This window comes from Pongo abelii, chromosome 9, assembly GCF_028885655.2.
Source record: "Pongo abelii isolate AG06213 chromosome 9, NHGRI_mPonAbe1-v2.0_pri, whole genome shotgun sequence".
NCBI lineage: Eukaryota > Metazoa > Chordata > Mammalia > Primates > Hominidae > Pongo > Pongo abelii.
This window is the reverse complement of record NC_071994.2, coordinates 25,055,478-25,075,811: the sequence shown is the minus strand read 5'-3', so window position 1 is coordinate 25,075,811 and position 20,334 is coordinate 25,055,478. Positions and strand designations below refer to the sequence as shown.

Sequence of the window (20,334 nt, the reverse complement as noted above, 5' to 3'; positions counted from 1 at the left end):
GCCCTTAGAGGCATGATCTCAGCAAACCTCATTTAACCTCCCTGGACTCCAGTTGTAGAAGGAGAGAATTGATAAATGATCCCTTCTGGCTCCAACACTTAATGTTATGATTTTGTGTAGCAGCAAACCATGTGGACCTTCCAACTTGCTGTGTCATTAAAAGGTTTGTATATGTTTCACTCTTCAGACATCCCACAAGATATACTTACAAAAGAACTACATTTCCCTGTATTCCTATGGTGATTATAGGTGAAAGAAGAAAGGCAACTAAGTCTAGTCAGGAGCTTAGGTTGTGACTTGCTAAGTGACTTTGGACAAATCACTTCCCTCTCTGGGCCTTTATTTGTTTTGATTGAAAACAGTGGTCTTTATTATATTTCTACCAAAGAATGCTTTGCAAATGAAATGACTGTAGATTCTGCTGGTTCTAACAGGAATGGAGGGTGAAAGCCTCACCCACTCAGACTCTCCCTGTTCCTGGCTAAGTTCTCTGAGTCATCCCAAAGAGAGGAGGACCTTTCAGAAATATGTTTTCACAAATAGAGAGTCACTTCCATTATACAATTCCATAACATCATGAGTAAAAAACTGATTTGGCTCATTTTATTCTTGTGTTCTTTATTAGATTAAGGCAGCCCACAAAAAATTTAAATGTAGTACTTTCTCAAAATTGGGCTTAAATAGATTATTTTTAAATGGGGATGTCTAAGAGTATCTTATTATATATTTTAATGTCCTAGCCCAAACTTTTAAAGCTATAATAATCAAAGATTAGTTTTGCTTATTTGTATTTTCTTTTTATTGCTGTTTATACTAAACATTCTCACTTAAGAATCGCTTTTGGAATGAATAACGTATGATGCCATGTTTAGGGTAACCAACAATTCCAGCTTCCCTGGGACTGCCCTGGTTTTAGTGCTGAAAGTCCCTCATCCCAAGAAATTTTTTAGTTCTGGGATAACCGGAAGAGTAGGTCACCATTGCCAATCATCTTGTTGGACTAGAAAGCAATTTTTGAAAATTGATTGACCACATTGTAATTGAAAAATAATGAAGGCGATGACCCAAAGAAAATAAAAAGGGATATGTACCCTCTTCTGGCTGAACCTGGTGCATGAGCCAAACCCACTCATTCTGTCTTGCTGCTGGGCTGCACCTCCATCTTGCACTCTGCTCTAGGCTCACCCTCAGGGCATTGGGTACCATCACAAGTCCTAGGATTCTTCTGCCTAGGACTCATCCACTTCTACTTGCCTGTATTATGGTCAAGGCAAAACTGTAACTCTGGATTAATTTTCCATTGCTGCTGCCACAAATTACACCAAATGTAGTTGCTTAGAACAGTGCAAAAGTACTGTCTTACCATTCTGGAGATTAGAGGTTTATCATGGACATCACAGGGTTAAAATCAAGGTGTTGGCAGGGCTGCATTCCTTCTGGAGGCTCTAGGAAAGGCTCTGCCCTCTTGCATTCACCAGCTTCTTGATATCACCTGTATTTCTGACTTACGGTGTCCTACTCCATCTTCAAAGCCAGCACTGTTGCAATCTCTCTGTGTCTTTCTTCCATGGTCACCTTTCCCTTCTACTTCCCTCTTTACACTTTAAGAACCCTTGTAACTATTACATTGGACCTACCTGGATAATCCAAGGTAAACTTCCTATTTTAAGGTCAACTGATTAGGAACCTTAATTTCATCTACAACCTTAATGCTTCTATGCTATATAGTGTAATATATTCACAGGCTCCACGGGATTAGAATGTGGATATGTTTGAGGGCACCATTAATCTGCTTACCACACTATGTCTCAAATTATTTAATGCTCACTTGTTAAGATTAGGAAGCAAGGTTTACAGTTATCACTGAGATCAACCCACAATACTTGCTATATATTTAGGAAAATTAAATAATTTATCTTTCAAACCAGAATCCTTTTTTTTTTTTTTTTTTTGAGATGAAGTCTCACTCTGTCACCCAGGCTGGAGTGCAATGGCGTGATCTCGGCTCACTGCAACCTCCGCCTCCCAGGTTCAAGCAATTCTCCTGCCTCAGCTTCCCGAGTAGCTGGGACTACAACCATGCCTGGCTAGTTCTTGTGTCTTAGTAGAGACGAGGTGTCACCATGCTGGCCAGGCTGGTCTCAAGTTCCTGACCTCAGGTGATCCACCCGCTTCAGCCTCCCAAAGTGCTGGGATTACAGGGGTGAGCCACCTCGCCCGGCCCGAATACTTTTTGGAGTGAAAGAGGTACTCTTAGTAATTCCTGCAAGAAGGTAGGCATAAATTGTTCTAGTCCAGGAAAAGTAGGACACTGCATATAACATTCCACAAATATATGTTGAACTTAATATAGTTTATAGATCTTTCATCAAATAATCACTTACATGCTAGGTGGCTTGAGAATCCAGGAGATACACTCTGTTGGGCAGAAATGATTCCTGAATGCAAAACTGTAAGTGAGATAAATTTTGTGATATACTTTATAAAGCATAGTTTAGAGAAGACAGAGTATCAGTGAAGGCTGATGTTTACTAGAAAGTCACACGGAAGAGTTGGGAAACTGAAAATACCATAATAGTACAGCAAAATTTAAATAAAAATGCTGATAATTTCCCACAAATTAAATCACATTCCATTTTCTTCTAGCCACATTCAAATACATAAATATTACAAGGCTGATCATATTTTGTGTCCTGCTTTCCTTACTGAAAATATAAGCGTCTTCATGTTCTGTCATGATTTTCATAATTATTTCAACAACCATTACATAGTCTCTAGTTGAACAATATTGATGTGGCTTCCAAAATTCAACAAGCATAAATGATACTGAAAAACATCTGAACCATGGCTCTTTATTTTTTAATGCTGGCTATATTATTAATCCAGTTTCAGAAGTGAGTAGATGGATGTCCTTTAGGTAAATTGAAGTATGGTTGCCTGGGGAAGTCAAAGGAACAAAATGAGACCATATGCAGGTCGGTAGTGGCTGAATGATGGCTCCCCAAAGATGTCAACGTCCTAATTCCCAAACTCTGTGAATGTGACTGTATATGGCCAAAGAGACTTTGTAGACATAATTAAATTAAGGATCTTGAGATAAGGAGATTATCATAAATTATCTAGGTGGGCCCAATGTAGTCACAAGCCTCCTTAGAAACTGGAGGCAGGGGAGTCAGTCCAAGGAAATGATGTGATTTCAGGGACAGAGTCTGTAAACAGAATGTGACAACACTGTGCAGCTGCCTTTGAAGATGGACAAAGGGGGCACTAGCCAAGAAATGCACATGACTCCTAGAAATTGGCAAAGGCAAGGAAATGAATTCTCCTCTAGAGCCTTCAGAGAGAACAAGCCTGTTAGCATCTTTTTGGCCCAGTGAGACTGCTTTTAGACTTCTCACACCTAGAACTATGAAACAATAAATTTGTGTTGCTTTAAGCCACTAAGTTTGTGGTAATGTATCATAGTGGCAACTGGAAACTAATAAAAGGCCATATACCAGGCTGTAGAGTTAGGAATGAGAATGGCATCATTTGGATATTGAAGAACAGCCTCTCTGAGCAGGGTATTTGCATTGAAGAAGTGGGTACACAGAAGGTAAAGGTGAGGTGGAAGCAGTGGGTGAATATTTGGCAACAAACTGATGGTCTGAAGTCCAAACTCTGCTATAAACTCAAGTAACTTAATAGATTGTTTTGCAAAAGAGGAAAAATGCAATTAACCTTCTGGACATTTTTGAAAATTAGAATATTACAATAGTTAAAAGCATGGATCTTGTAGCTTTAGCAAGTTTAGCTCAAGTCCTTTGGTTCAACTGTCAATTACTAATTATGTGGATTTGACTGTGTTACTTACCTCTCAAAGTTATTTCTACATTTCTAAAATAATGTTACTAATTGAGCCTCCTTCATGTGGTTGCTAGGAAGATTGTATGTAGATAGTTCAATATCGTGTATGCAATGCAATATATAAATGTGTATATCGAATCGATGGTCAATACATGCCAAGTCCCAACATCTGGGAGTGTGCACAAGTGTTCATTCATTTATTCAGAAGTTATTTATTAAATTTCCACCCTGTATTAGGCACTTTAAAAGGTCTCAGGCTGCAATGAAACATAATAGACAGGTCCCCTGCCCTTGTGGAACATATGTAATGGTTTCCTTTCTTTCTTTTTTGAAAAGGAGTGAGATTTTCAGCATTTTCCAATGATCTCACCTTACTGAAGTCACTACTTCAGTTTGAAGTGAGAAGCTCTTCTAAGATAAATTCTATTTGTGGTTTTGGGGAGCTGTCATGGTAACAAGCCACCCTTTTAGGCTGCATGGTGTCACTGCTCCTTGATAATATAACTACCACCTCCAGTTGGCACTAGGTTAATGACATATTAGAGAAAATGACTTTCAAGACTTTCTCTTTTATGATGTAAGCCAGAAAAAAATATTTCCTTTGCTGAAGTTCCTTGCACTTCCCTAAAAAGCTTAATAATTAACCTTTCTTACAAAAAATAACGTGGCAGTTAGAAAAGCACACAGATGTTTATTTCCACCCCCCATAGGACTGAGAAAGGCAGTGATCGGGCTGGGCTGAAGAGATCATACTGTTATAATGAAAGAAGGCTCAACTAGTAGGGGGTATAATAAATGTAAGCCCGAAGTAAATGAGTCATTATAAAATATACACTCCATCTCCACAATGAGTCTATTTCATTAAAATAATCTCTGGAATAATGTCGTTCTCTCTTGGCTTTCCCCTACTGTGAATCTATCCATGATTTCACCATTACAAATCTTGTGCCCTGAGGACATATTTGTAATAAGAATGAAAGGTTTGGTTATTTGCTTTTAATAACTATGCCTCTCAAATCCTCCTTAATGCAGCAGAGATTCTGTTTGGAAGCACATGCCAGAATTATTGAAGGATCAATCAATATTGGCAATTTATCATAATCACAGCTGGTAATCATAGCTGCAATTACCAATTGATTAATTAGGACAGCTCTTGAAATGCCAGTAGAAATTTAGTATCATATTAGATTCAGCCCAATAACCATAAACTTCTACAATTACTTTTCAGCTTACCATTATTTATGTCATATTTCTTTGTATTATTAGCTGCTATATTTATTTATTCATCATTTTATTTGAGCAGGCCAAACTCTTTTACTGTCTTTTTATGGTGGAAATCTATTAAAATATGTTTAAGTCATAGCATTAAATAAATCTAGTGTCAGTGCCAAGCAAACATTTGCAAATTTAGGACATCTATTTGCATTGCTTTCCAGGCCAAGAATTATTTTTTTGCCAAAAAATAGAATTCAAATATATTCTCCATATTGTAAATTGGATAACATCAGTACATTAAATTTATGTGTGCAAAGAGTTATGTGGTTTATTAACCCACTTTTGCAGGCTTCATAGAAGAAATTTTACACAGCTTTTTTTTTAATGATAAGCCTATGACCCAGATGAATCAGAACCCCCTAATCTGATCTTCAATTATGACATGCATAAGAATATACGTTAAGGAAATTAGGAAAAATCTAATGTAAATAGAGCAGGGGATCTGCTTAAGAAATTCAGCATATGTTCACTTATTTGTTTTAAAATTGTGAATTATATACAGCCAGTGTAAATCACCACTACTTCACTCATACTTTGATTCAACAAACAGCTTTTAAATACTCACTATATGCAAAACAACATGCTAGGCACTGAAGGAGATACAGAAAGAAATGAACCTTGTTTTCTTATCTTGAGTCCATGGTCCAATAAAGGAAATGAGATACGGACCCATGGATAAGAACAAGAGTCACTCATGCAGATGAACAGAAAGAATAGAATTTTAAAAAGTAAAATATGGAAAAAAAGACATTTATCAAGATTTACCATTTTTATAGGCCTTCTGTTTCTTTAAATCTATTTGCAGAACCAAAGATACAGTTTTACTCATCTGCATTTCAAATTTATCTTTATTCAAAGATTTACTCTCTTTTCCAAGTCTCTGTGTTCAAATCCTTCTAATTTGTCAGCATTAATTTGTTATTAACTTGATCTTGTATTTCATTCACAATTTCTTAACTGCTAATTGCAAAAATTGGTGGAATAAAATAATCCTACTTTGATCAGATGCATAAAACCCAGGAACATCTAACCATATATGCTCAACAGATTAAGTTGATAATCATTAAACTGAAGTAAATAATAAACAAGTTTTTAGTTGCATATGTTCTATTTTGTTGTTGAGCTTCCAACAGTTAATGAAGAGACATATTTTGTGTGGCTCACACTGTCTGGACTTGTACCATATGTTCATCCACGTGATGAAGGCATGCTCTATGTAAGTAACTAATTCTCCCTCAACCCCACTCCTTTTGCAGCTAGCTACACACTGCTGTGCTGTGCAGAAAATGTTCACTCATCTTCAAAGAGGTTAATTCAAACTATGAAACAGGAGCTGTTGCTAACTAATAGACATTTATGAAGACTACATTACAGTGGAAATTTTGATAGCATTTTGTATTACATCCATATTAATAGCAAATTACCTTAGCATGGATAATAGCATTTCACAATGAACACCCAAGGAATTAGGTACTATTAGTTTTGTCCTCAAAAGCACTGTCTGTTTCTAAAGAAGTGAATTCTGAAAAATGGACACCATGGGCCTCATACATCCTTAGATATTCCAGTGCTCCCAACCCACTCTGAGTTCTATCATTACAGCCTCCAGTCTGCTAAGCCATGCAAATCCCTATGCTCCTGGGAGAAGAGTAATAGGAGTCATACATTGTGTAAGTGCTGCTGATTCAACTCCCATTTCCCTCAATACAACTCAAGGAAATGTCCATTCAGTGAAACAATCTTTCAAAAAGAAAAGAAGTGGCTGTTTTTAAACATCATCTTTTTAACAGATGAGATGTCACAGTCTCCTGGCAAGTGAATACTTCAGTGGCATAGTTCTTTGATTTGTAACAGTTATAAAACAGCTATTCCTAGAGCAGATTTAATTACGAGAGTAAGCAGTTTGGAGGGACTAATTCATATTGCAATGCTTTGGTTAGCACAAAAAATAAGGCTGTCATAACTAGCCCTACCTGCTCCCTCCAAATATGTTGTTGCATATTCCACAGCAAGAGTTCCATTAGGTTATTAATTTCAGATAAAGCCAAAAAAAATGATCTGGGTAGACCTTGGCTGACCTGAACGGGTCTGAATTATGAGTATGATGCACACATCAAAGACAGCTAAAGATGGTAGCTGAATATGTTGGGAAAGTTTGAGTGGCCCTGTCAATATGTCATATATTCCAAGTGTCATGGGAAAACACTGTGAGTACTATCTACACATTAAAGCTTTTGATTTTAAAAAATTTATGTTGCAATAAACCAGAACAATTCATAACATCCCTTTAATAGCACATTTATCAATGACATTAATGGTGATAATGATGGTAATAGCAGAGCAAGGATGTTGGAGAAAAAATTTACCCCAAACAGCTGGGAATACAAATTTTATCATTTGAGCCATCGTGAAATACTTGTGTAGGCATCTTCCTTTCCTAGTAGAGAACTCATAATTCTTAAAGAGCAAAGGCAGAAAAATTCTTGTTATCTCTTTATCCCAACATTTTTTTTCCTGTTTTGCTGAAGGATGGAGTGGATTATAATTCCTCTTTTACAGGTAGTCCCTTTGATGTACAAAGAGGTGCTCTGCTCACCTCTTATGAGGCCTTTGACTTTGGAAGAAAAAAAGGTGCCTTTATTAAAGTTCAAACTTCACTTTCTGACCATATTGATCTCTCTCTCCTGTCCTCCTAGCTACTATCTTTCCTTGGCCTAATCCAACTGTAAGCCAGAGGCCAAAGACTTCAAGTAAAACAGTCTTCAGAGACCAGTCCCCTTGAGACCACTACGGCACAGAACAGGATAGAGAAAGGTGAAGAATGGGCCGGGTGCTGTGTATCATGCCTGTAATCCCAGCGCTTTGGGAGGGCGAGGCGGGTGGATCATGAGGTCAGGAGATCGAGACCATCCTGGCTAACATGGTGAAACCCCGTTTCTACTAAAAATACAAAAAAATTAGCCGGGCGTGATGGCGGGTGCCTGTAGTCTCAGCTACTCAGGAGGCTGAGGCAGGAGAATGGTGTGAACCTGGGAGGCAGAGGTTGCAGTGAGCCAAGATTGTGCCACTGCACTTCAGCCTAGGCAACAGAGTGAGACTCCGTCTCAAAAAAAAAAAAAAAAAAAAAAAAAGAAAAAAAGAAAAAAAGAAAGGTGAAGAATGGATGGTGTTGGAGGTGAGAACATCCAGTGACTGTACCACCCAGGAGAAAGTGTGTAAATAGGGTGACACCAACATTAGTTATTTTATTGTTCTTAAAAGTATTTTTGTCATCATCATCAGACAAAAAGGAAAAAGTCTTGATAACATATCATATTTTGTATGCCAACTTTAAATTTTTTAAAAATGTCAGGTCATATTGGCTATCAGAGTGAGTAAGAGTTCTTTATGATTTAATAAGTTTGGTGTCTTGCTTGACAGGGCTGATATAGACACCTGGAAAGGACATCCAGGATTCATTACATATTATTTATTTATTTAGAGGCATAGTCTCACCTAGTTGACCAGGCTAGAGTTCAGTGGCACCATTATACCTCACTGCGGCCTCAAACTCCTGGGCTCAAGTGATTCTCCCACCTGCCAAGTAGCTGGGACTACAGTTGTGTACCACAGTTGCCAGCTCCCAGATTCATTATATTTCTATACCTTTGCAATAACTATTTGACCCACACCATTTCCCACTTCTCCACTTCCTTCATTTGGCTTCATTCATTCACAAATATGCTGCTATTTAGTTGGCCTGGTACCATTCCTAGTTTCCAAATGGGTTCCCAGATAGTAAAGGAGCAAAGCTGTATAATTGGCAGGTGGATTCCATCAGATACTGAGCAGAAAGCCTACTTTTTAATAAAAGTTGGATCAAGAGTCTTAAATTTGACATTCTTTATGAGCCACCAATGCATTTGTCTTTCTTAAAACCAGATCTCCCTCCTCTATTTCTCCCATTCTAGCTTTTCTTTCTGTGATCTTTTGTCTCTGTTCCCTCCTTCCTTTCCTCTTACAATTTATCAAATCTTGAAATTTCATAGCAGATTGGGGTTTGCTTTAAAATCAAGCCCCTTTTTGGTTTTCTCTTGCTCTCTTTTCCCAAAAAGAAAAGTTATATCTGTAGAGAAATGCAGTGTATCAGTCCTGATGAAGCAAACAATCTAGCAAAGCATATCTATATTATCCACTGGGATTATAGATTGAGTTTATGTCTCTGGCTGGGTCCACATGTCTGTATATCATTAAAAGAAAAATCTCTTTAGTTATCCTTTAAATGTTTTGCATGCCTAAAATGGACTATTAGGATAAGCTAAACTACTGGAACAAATGATACAAAATGTAAGAAGTCAAGAGCAATGAGATTATTTGTCCTTCGCATAAAAATCTAGCAAATTTCCAAGGCAGTGTGGTTCAAGGCAGGGGGCTAGGGATCTGGAAGAGATTGCTTCATGCTGTTAGGAACAGATTTTGGTGGTACTGCCCTCATCAGCCTTGGGTGTGTAAAGTCTCTGTGACTGCAATCATTACCTCTGTAGCTCATGAGAAAGGGGGAAGGCCACGTAGAAAGATTTTCATGAAAAAGGCTGAAAGTGATATACATCCTTCAGCTAAAATCCTATTGGAAAGAATTCAGTCACATGGTCACCGTTCACACAAAGGATGCTTGGAAATGTTCTACAGGTGGCATATGGCTTCCCAGGTCTCTAGGGAAAAAGAGTCTTTGTGTTTTATACACAAAACTGTTGATTGATTTAATGTTTTAAATTTATTCATTATAGTAAAATCTTGAGACAAATAAGTGTGGAAAAGGCTGCGGAAGTTCTCCCTGTTTCCATTGTTTCTATTTTGCTTTCCATCTCCTTTTCTTTCTGTCTCCCCGCCTTCCTTCCTCCTTCTTTGTGTGTAACACATAAACACACACATGCACACACACATACTTCTATTCACTCAAGGAGAAATTTCTAAGATTATGAGATCAGATTATATTTTGCTTTAATCAATGGTGTGACGCTTAATATTTAACATCTAGATCTCTCAAACACACACATGAAAAAACCCCAGAGTTCACCTTGACTTGTAGCATTTGCCAATTTATGTGGTGTACTATTCCCATAATGGCCTATTTTAGGTTACCAACATGATGCCACTACACGTGGAGTTGGAAAGGATGCATAGTAGCACACCATTATATATGTGGTCTATAATATGGTTCAGTAGATATAAATAGCTTTAAAAGCAGTAAAATAATTGGAACATGAGAAGCTTTGAGTATTTATTACCTTTGCTTTTAATAAAAGTTTATATAATTTAAATTTTAATAATGGCTGTTTTTAACAACCAGCTCACACAATCTTGAAAATTTAATAATCAGCTCTCAGGCACAATTAAGTCCAGCACAACACTGCCTTTACTATATCCTCCTGGTGTTCGACCATATTTTCTCATTCCCACATCTCTTCCTAACTTATATATTTCCCCAGTGTAGCATTCCCTAATCTCTCTGGCCAAGTTGAACAACTCTTATCCCTCAGGCTTTTTTCCTCTAAATTCTGAATTCTCACTATTATTATTTTTAATTAAATTACTCCATGAAAACTACACTAACAAGTTAATTCTCATATTTGTTGGTATACAGAGGATGGGTAGCAATAGTGATGTTTCCATCACTGTTAAGAAAGCCACTGTCCAGATTACACATCCTAGGGCTATGGTGGAGGTAGGAGCTGGAAAATGTTTCCAGCTCAGAGTAGGCGCTTGCCAACAACAATAACAACAACAACAAAAAGAGGGAGTAAATATAAATCTGCAAACAGAATCTTAATTGAAATATTTTATAGCATTGCTATACCAGCAGATTCTTTTCCGACCAACACACATGCACACACACATACATACACACCTACCCCTGGTGGAACATAATTACCAAACATAATTACCAAAAGGGAACACATTCCTTAGAAATAAACAAAATTTCTAATGTGGATTTTGCTACTTCAGAACAAAGACCTCCTCATTCTGATATTTGGAAATCCTGCATCATGATAGCAGTCCTTTCGCCTGCTTGCCCTAAAGCAAGGACTAGCAGTTAACATTTTCTATTCCTAGGAAGGTGGTGTATCAGGAAATGGACCAACCTATATATGATATTATTATGGCAGATCATATCATTGTTCTTGACTATTCATATTTCTTAAGAGAAACATGAATCCCCTATTGTCATGAGATTTATTGGACTTCCACTGGGAGGAATATACATACACCCCATCCCATTGATATTGGACTTCATCTGTGTGACTAACTTAGAGAAATGGGATGTGATTGGATGTGACTTAAGCATGACTAAGTGTAAGCTTTAGGAGCCAGTGAAGATTTAAGAGCCAGTCATCTTGCTCTGCCACAAAAAAAAGTCATTTCCCAAATACAGGCTGCTTCTTCAGCCTGACTCTTGGAATAAAGACAACCCACGAAGCAGAGAAGAGCTGTAGCTGGTCTGCAGCCACCAAAATGTGACAAGAGTGAGAAATAAATTGTGTTTTGGTATGCCTATAAGATTTTTAAATTGATACTGCTGCATAAGTTAGCAAAACTTAGAATAAATCACATTTAAAATGCTTAATAGTTTTTAGATAATTTTTCTAAAATTCATTTTGTACCCGTTTCATTTGAAGTATTACCAGATTCTTGAATCATTACTTTTCCTCCTGTTGCTCTGTGAGTTTTACTCTACTTCTTGCAGTATTGGTCCTCTTCCTCCCCCATGACTTTATCTTTAGAACCAAGAAAAATTTAGCCTCTGAGCATTTTATCAATCTTATCTATATCTATTAATCATGTCACTTGTCTTATATTTCTCCTATTACTGGGCTGTAGGGTTCTATTGGAGCAAGACACAAAACTTTAGGGTAAGAGGATGGGAGAGGGGTGAAGGATGAGAAAGTACGTAATGAGTACACTGCACATTATTCAGGTGATGGTTACAAGAAGAGTCCAGACTTCACCACTGTGCAATACATCCATGTCACAAACCTGTACTTGTAACCTTTACATTAAACAAAAAAAACTTTAACAATTATATATATGTGTATATATATATGTGTGTGTGTGTGTGTACATATACATATATACACACACATATATATATATATTTTTTTCTTTTTAGATGGATTCTGGCCCTGTTGCCCAGGTTGAAGTGCAGTGGTGTGATCTTGGCTCACTGCAACCTGCACCTCCTGAGTTCAAGCGATTCTCCTGCCTTAGCCTCCTGAGTAGCTGGGATTACAGGTGCATACCACCATGCCCGGCTAATTTTTGTATTTTTTAGTAGAGATGGAGTTTCACCATGTTGGCCAGGCATGATGGCTCATGCCTGTAATCCTAGCACTTAGGGAAGCCGAGGTGGGCAGACCACCTGGGGTCAGGAGTTAAAGACCAGACTGGCCAAAAATTATAAATTCTTTGTGTTTAGATAAACAGTAGTGCTGGATGTATTTTACATTATCTTACTATATTTTTATTCTAAAAAACATAGTTCTTTCCAAAATTTACTCTCAACAAGTAACTCTGGGACAAACTTCAAATTATTTAATGGATGTTTTCCCACACATCTGCTTTTCCATGTAGATAATTCAGTTCATTACTTTTTTAGCTAAGTTTCAAATTTTCTATTCATCTCAGAAAAAATTAATTATTCTACAATTAAATTTCATCCTAGTGTTTTATTTTATCTTACTAAATCCTTTATTTTGTCTTACATAAAATAAATAAACCTTAGACGTGAGGTTTCAAAAGGTTCATTAATACATCAGTTTATAAAAACTATTGTTATTGTCCTTTGAGGGGATTCCCTTCTTTGTTGTGTTCTATTTCATCTTTTTTCTTTATATGCTATTCCTTACCCTCCCCACAGCATTTATTATAATGTGTTTAATATGTGTCTTTTAAAAGTTAAAATCACTGCTCAATGAAATAAAAGAGGACACAAACAAATGGAAGAACATTCCATGCTCATAGAAAGGAAGAATCAATATCATGAAAATGGCCATACTGCCCAAGGTAATTTATAGATTCAATGACATCCCCATCAAGCTACCAATGACTTTCTTCACAGAATTGGACAAAACTACTTTAAAGTTCATATGGAACCAAAAAAGAACCTACATTGCCAAGTCAATCCTAAGCCAAAAGAACAAAGCTGGAGGCATCACACTACCTGACTTCAAACTATACTACAAGGCTACAGTAACCAAAACAGCATGGTACTGGTACCAAAACAGACATACAGACCAATGGAACAGAACAGAGCCCTCAGAAATAATACCACACATCTACAACCATCTGATCTTTGACAAACCTGACAAAAACAAGCAATGGGGAAAGGATTCCCTATTTAATAAATGGTGCTGGGAAAACTGGCTAGCCATATGTAGAAAGCTGAAACTGGATCCCTTCCTTACACCTTATACAAAAATTAATTCAAGATGGATTAAAGACTTAAATGTTGGACCTAAAACCATAAAAACCCTAGAAGAAAACCTAGGCAATACCATTCAGGACATAGGCATGGGCAAGGACTTCATGTCTAAAACACCAAAACCAATGGCAACAAAAGCCAAAATTGACAAATGGGATCTAATTAAACTCAAGAGCTTCTGCACAGCAAAAGAAACTACCATCAGAGTGAAAAGGCAACCTACAGAATGGGAGAAAATTTTTGCAATCTACTCATCTGACAAAGGGCTAATATCAAGAATCTACAAAGAACTCAAACAAATTTACAAGAAAAAAATCAAACAACTCCATCAACAAGTGGGCGAAGGATATGAACAGACTCTTCTCAAAAGAAGACATTTATGCAGCCAGCAGACACATGAAAAAATGCTCATCATCACTGGCCATCAGAGAAATGCAAATCAAAACCACAATGAGATACCATCTCACACCAGTTAGAATGGCGATCATTAAAAAGTCAGGAAACAACAAGTGCTGGAGAGGATGTGGAGAAATAGGAACACTTTTACACTGTTGGTGGGACTGTAAACTAGTTCAACCATTGTGGAAGACAGTGTGGCGATTCCTCAGGGATCTAGAACAAGAAAGACCATTTGACCCAGCCATCCCATTACTGGGTATATACCCAAAGGACTATAAATTATGCTGCTATAAAGACACATGCACACTTGTGTTTACTGCGGCACTATTCACAATAGCAAAGACTTGGAACCAACCCAAATGTCCATGAATGATAGACTGGATTAAGAAAATGTGGCACATATACACCATGGAATACTATGCAGCCATAAAAAATGATGAGTTCATGTCCTTTGTAGGGACATGGATGAAGCTGGAAACCATCATTTTCAGCAAACTATCGCAAGGACAAAAAAACCAAACACCGCATCTTCTCACTCATAGGTGGGAATTGAACAATGAGAACACTTGGACACAGGGTGAGAAACATCACACACTGGGGCCTGTTGTGGGGTGGGGGGAGGGGGGAGGGATAGCATTAGGAGATATGCCTAATGTAAATGATAATTTAATGGGTGCAGCACACCAGCATGGCACATGTATACATACGTAACAAAACTGCACATTGTGCACATGTATCCTAGAACTTAAAGTATAATAAAAAAATAAATAATATAAGAGTTAAAAACATTATTTTTTATTTACATATGTTTTTGATTTACATAGAATGTGTTAGGTATCTTATATTTTAAAGATATATTCATGTTGGCTGATACATCTGATTTACTGTTCATAACTATTACAATGTATTCCATGGCATGTATCCACCTCATTTTACTAGTCTATTTTCTTTATGAATATGCATAAGGTGCCACAGTGTCCTACTATCAAAAATAAAAGCAAGAAGCACTAGCTATTTCATTACTTTTTAAATCTGTGTGAAAGGAGGTGATAAATATTCAGCAATGAAAATTTCTGTCATTAGGTGTACTAAGTTCTGCTCAATTAATCTATGGAATTTTTGTATGAATGTATACTCTTCAATCTACCTATATGCTTGCTAGCACTTAAAATTATATGACTTTCTATTTTGGACTGTTATGTAAGTATAAAATGATGTAAAGTGTTGTTTTATTATATTTTTCTCTTAACTAATTAGGTCAGACATTGTTGATTCCTATTTTAAATTCCTTTTATGATTTCTTGCTTAATCTAAAAGTTATTTAGTTGTAGGTTGTTATCATTTCCAGATATAGAGTTGTTGTTTTTAATTATTTCCCTCCGTCCAGTTTACATTTTGTTTCTCTACTTTGGGAGAAATAGAAGTTTAGTACTTCTACTCTTCTCCATATCTTTTAATGTTTTGTACATTTTCTATCTCTTTATCTCTGTCTTATCCCTTCTATTATTATTTGCTTAAAAGCAGTGTTATGGGCTGAATGTTTTTCCCTCAGAATTCATATGTTGAAGTCTTAGCTTTCAGCGTGTGTGTATTTGGAGATAGGGCATCTAAGGAAGTAATTAAGATTAAATAAGGTGATAAGGGTGGGACCCTGATCCATAGGATTAGTATCCTTATGAGAAAAGATCAGAGGGCTTGAACTCTTTCTTTGTGCATGTATAAAGACTCCATGTGAGCATAAGGAGCACAAGGCAAAACGACAGTGTCTACAACCCAAGTCAAGAGGCCGCATCAGACACTGACTCTGCCGGCACCTAGAACTTGGACTTCTTATCCTCCAGAACTGTGAAAAAAAAATATATTTATCTTGTTTAATTAAGCCACCTAGTCTGTGATATTTTGTTATGTCAGCACAAACAGATTAATACAAGTAAATAATTGTTTATAATCAAGATCTTATTTCGACTGGAAATATTTATGTGAACAAATCGTATAAAATGAAGACTATTTTACAATCTAAGGTACATTCGTTAGGGTGCAAACTTGGCAGCAAGAGGCAGGTGTACATGGTAGATATAAATGATTAACACAATGAATGTGTATCCTTATTTGTTTCAGCAAAAATTGCTATAAACCAAAATGCTTCCTCCCTGACTCTATCCAAATGTCATCTATAACAAAATATTTTATTTGTAATACCCTTTTTCAAAAAGATTTTTCTAAATACTCCACAACTTGGTATGCGTAATAATTCTCTAATTGGTTTATGTATTATCTTGATTGCAATATTCATAAATCCTTAGATTCATGTCAAATATGTATTTACTTTTCTCAGTAACTGGATCAATTCTTGATATAAAATAGGTATTTGATGTACAATAATATATAATTGTCTGATTACCATTAACCCATACCATAGGCATATCAATATATAAATCACAACTTACCAGCATATAATAATTTAATTGGAAGTTATATACTTTTATTCTGAGGTGCATAAAGTCAATATTCAGTTTTTTATGTGATTATTTTTATAATAAATATTCTTGACTTAACTAGACTTAATGATCTGGGTCTAGGGCTTTTATCGCAATGATTTCAAAGCAAAATTTTTTGTTCTTGACTTAAAATGGAGATTAGATAGTGTGCTCATTATTATGGGTAAGTGTTATTACTTTTAAACAAAATATTAGCAGAAACACTAATCTTCTTGAGATTACATAAACCAGGCCGAAGAAATGATCCCAGAAAATTCTTAGGGCAAAATTATTAGCAAGGATTACATTTTTTTTAAACTCGAGATTGGCAAAAGAGCATCAAAGGATCCATTACACTGAACTTGCATGCGAAAGCATACATGTAAGTACCTACATGCGTTTTGCTGAAGAGGAGTTTCATGGCTCTGTAAGACTCTTCCAAATGGTTTCTCACTTGATTAAAAGTGAATAACTCCTATTTCAGGTTTTTCACAGAATTGTTTAGTATCACAGTTTGAGAAGCTAATAAAGAACACAATCTTGAAACTAAGTGTGAAAGAACATTTGATCAAAATGAGGCCCAAATATTAAGTTTATAATTCAAGCTGCACTCAAACTTGGTGTTGTTAGACCACCTCTGATGAAGTGAAAGCTTAAACAAATAACCTTCCTTCAACTTCACTATAATCCATTAATAAAACTCTTCTAAAAGCTCTATAAAAGCTAGCACCATTATATACATAGAAGAATTCAGCTGGCATCTAATGATGGGCAACAGCTGTCATAAAAGGCTATCACAAATAGATAAAGAAAGATACATCAGTAATCACAACCAAAGAAGAAGGAATCTATGCATATGGTAGAAATAAATCCTGTCTTTCTATTCTATAATTGCTGATAGCTAACTTAATTATTCTGGAGAATTCAGAAAGAAAATTTTAAGTATAGGTCTGCTCATTTATAGGAATTACATTTACTCCATTTACAGGAATTAGAAAACCGGTTTAAACATTTCAGAAGTGAGCAAATATTTTTATTTTTATTTGTTAAAATCCAAAATCACCAATAGTTGAATCTCTGTCACTGAGACAGCCATAACTTGTTAGCCAATATTTCCATGCACCGAAGACTCCATAAATACAGTTTCTCTCTAAAAATAAATTTTTCTAGATCCATTATTAATTCTGATTAGTTCTTTGCATATGCTTTGAACAAATTTCTGCGTGAGCAGAGGTCTAAATGCAAAGATGAAGCAGCTCTATATATTAAAAAGTTCAGCCTATAATCAAATTTAGCTTTCAAACTCATAAAACTCAAGCTCCCTCTATGTGTATTGCGTCAAAGGAACTGAGCACGGATAAGTGGTTACTCTTTCATTTTTCTGGCCTTCATTGATTAATCATGGTGACTCTCTGTGGTCATTCAGGGGTTGTGTGAAATGCAATTCCAAAGAAGAGACATAAAGATCTGTCAGCTGGAAACACAGTGCATACTCAAGGCAAAAGAAAAAAAAGGAAGAAAGAAAAAGAAAAAAAAAGCAAAGGATTAAACGTACCTCAACTTCAAATATCACTTGAGATTTGCTCCTCAGGGAGAAACAAAATTTCTTGACATAAAATTTCAAGTGTAAAATGGATACTCTCCTGAAGTTTTTAAACATCTCCAATCAAATGCTAATTTTATAGTAGCTTCACTGCAAATTCCCTTCCCAAGGGATGTAGGCAGCTTGTCAGAAATCTGAGGAATTGCACTAGTGACTCGATGAAAAACATGGCAATCTTGTATGTTTTCCTTACTTTTCCATTTAGCATATCACATATCCTGAGGTGTTTGTTTTAAACATACTCACCCACACAGATGCACCTAACACAGAAAGATACAACAGCAAGTTACTCATCCAAATTTCGACAGCTAATCAACAAGTTTATTCAAGACGAAGAAAAGCGCAGTGTTATGAGTTGAACTGTGTTCCCCAATATTCATATGTTGAAGTTGTAACCCCTCATGCTGCAGAATCTAACCATATTTAGAGGTAAGATCTTTAAAGAGGTGATTAAGTTAAAAATAAAGCTGTTAGGGTGAGCTCTAATCCAATCTAACTGGTGTCCTTATAAGAAAAGGAAATCTGAACACTCAAAGAGACATCAGGTATAGGCACACACACAGGAAAAACCAGGTGAAGACATACTGAGAAGTCAGTTACCTGCAAACCAGGAAGAGAGGCTTTCGGAGAAACCAGACCTGCCAACACCTTGAGCTTGTAGCCTCCAGAGATGTGAGAAAATTAATCTCTGTTGTTTAAGCCACACAGTCCGTGGCATTTTGTTATGGCAGCCCGAGCAAACTAATACAGGCAGAAATAAAAATTAATAAAAAAATGAGTTTTTGTATCCAACATTCAAATTATTCTCTAAGGTACTATGCTGTGCCTAGGTGATATGTAATTACCCATGAATGTGGCACTATTGTGTTGTTCAGTAAAACTTAGTATATTGTTATAAATTTAGGATGCTAATTAACCTGCTTATTCAATCACAGTAATTGTACATAAACTCTGCACATTTTTTTCTAAGCCATGTTACCTGCTCTGAAGGAGCTTACAGGGTAATTCTGTGAATAAAACATAACTATTTAATTATTATATTTATTTAAGCTGGCAGTATATGAGTAATATAACATGGGTAAGGTAAAAGGGCTATGTGACACCAAGGTAATACACACGCACCTCATTGATTTAATAATCAATACTATGTTTGATTGGTTATACCGTGACACATCATGAGCTAAACTCTTTATATTCATACTCAATAATCACAAAAATTCTGGGAGCTAGGCATTAATGTCCCCTATTCTCCAATAATTTAAACTGAAACTCAGAAATTAAGGAAATTGCTTAAGTCCATGTAACTAGTAAGTGGTAAACAGGATGTGAATTTAGGTTAATCTGTCAACAAAGCCTGTGTGTTTAAATGACATGCTATGTAAAGATCTGGTCTCCTAATGTTTTAAATAGGATATATATATATATAATCCTATGGCTATTTAATTATATATATATAATTTTTATATATATATAATTTTTCCAGACACTTCTCAGTACTATAATGTGAAAAATGAAAGACATGTATTAATTTTCTTAGTTTGCCACTGTATGTCATCTATGTTAATTCCTATATAACTTATTTCCATTAAATGATGCTAAGAGCTGAAAAAGATGTTCAAGGAATTCTTGTTCAAGTCTCTTATTTTCAGTTGAAGAACTGTTATTTAGGAAAGTTGTAGGACTCATTGAGTTTTATGAAGCCAGACAGTATAGGACAGTACACTCCAAGTTTAACCATTCCATGAAATGTTGCTGGTTTATGATGATATAAGTAGCTTGCCACAGTATATTTAAAAAATAATACTATTAATAGTTCACTGATTCCTTCATTGAGAAAGTTTTGCCATGCAAATTGTCACTAGGACTATAATGATCCTCTTAGAAGCTTTGTTCATTTACATTTAAAGTGAGATTCTCATTCCATTGTGGAAAATTAAGTCTCAAATCAGAAGCCCTCTACAGATCTCACTTGGAGTATCAATGGAAGACAGGACTGGTATCTTTAGTGCCTGGCCTAGATTTTCTTTTTTATGCCATGCTAGAAAAAGAGACAGAAAGCCTTGAGTTCAGATTATAGCTCCTTGTCTTACTAGCTTGGTAAGCTGTCTAAATTAATTTAATGGTTTAAATAAAACATTTTCCATCTCTGCAGTGAAATAAATAATACCTCCTTTAATATACAAGCTATCAGGTAAATTAGAGATCACTGATATAAATGGGACACATAACAGGTACCCAGGTACCCAATAAATAGTAACTAATATTAATATGTAAAA

The 20,334-nt window shown here is 36.0% G+C and overlaps 1 long non-coding RNA gene across 1 annotated transcript in view; it reads right to left on the bottom strand.

The window, feature by feature from the left end:
- Positions 1-20,334, bottom strand: part of LOC112135559 (uncharacterized) — an 84,350-nt gene that overhangs the window by 41,627 nt on the left and 22,389 nt on the right. Inside the window, exons 5-6 of the long non-coding RNA XR_002916826.2 lie at positions 18,659-18,799; positions 18,011-18,318 (exon numbers count right to left, since the gene is read on the bottom strand). This is a non-coding gene — a long non-coding RNA (uncharacterized LOC112135559). The remainder of the gene's footprint in view (positions 1-18,010; positions 18,319-18,658; positions 18,800-20,334) is intronic.